Source organism: Chrysochloris asiatica, unplaced genomic scaffold, assembly GCF_000296735.1.
Source record: "Chrysochloris asiatica unplaced genomic scaffold, ChrAsi1.0 scaffold00136, whole genome shotgun sequence".
Lineage (NCBI taxonomy): Eukaryota > Metazoa > Chordata > Mammalia > Afrosoricida > Chrysochloridae > Chrysochloris > Chrysochloris asiatica.
The window spans coordinates 6,367,677-6,368,590 of NW_006408654.1; positions in this window are offsets into that span (position 1 = coordinate 6,367,677).

The following is a 914-nucleotide window of genomic DNA, read 5'->3' on the forward strand; positions in this document are numbered from 1 at the left end:
AAGTTCTCTGTCAATGTACTGTTGCAATTGTGTTTAAATTGTCTTTAGCAAAATATTACTTGCATGCAATATTAATGATATTGTGCGATGATTTCCTCATACCATTGAGTTACCTCTCTTTGGAATTGGTAGAAATAATGGATCTCTTTTGTCAGTTGTCATAATATTTGTCTTCCTTTTCAGCAATGGAGGTTTTATCATCTGCATATTGCAGGTTGTTAATGAGTCTTTGTCCAATCCTAATGCTACATTCTTATTCTCTAAATCCAGTTTCTCATATTATTTACTTAGCATATAGATTGATATAAATATGGTGAAAGGATATAATTCTGGTGCTCACTTTCCTGATTTTGAATCATGCTGATTTCCCTTGTTCTGTTCTAACAATTGCCTTATTAGACTAATTAAGTGTTCTTGAATACCCATTCTTCACAATGTTATCCTTAGTTTGTCATAATATCCACAGTTTAAAGCATTATCTAATTAATAAATTACAAGTAAACATCTTTCTGGTATTCTCTGCTTTAAGTCAAGATGTTTCTGACAGTACCAATGACTTCCTGATTCTAGATCCTCTTCTGGATCTGGCTTGAATTTCTAGCTGTTCTCTACTTATGTAGTGTTGTGATCTCTTCTGACTTATCAGAAAAATGTTACTTGCATGTGATATTAATAATATCATTCAATGATTTCTGCATTCTATTGGGTCACCTCTCTTAAATGGGCACAATTATGAATCTCTCCCAATCAGTTGGCCAGGTAACTGTATTTCTAACTTTTTAGATTAAATGAGTGAGTGCCTCCAGTGCTTCATTAGTTTGCTGAAATATTTCAAATATTTTTCAGTAAATTCTTAAGTCTTTGTTTTTGCTAATGCCTTCATTGCAGCTTGGATCTCATTCTTATGTACCATT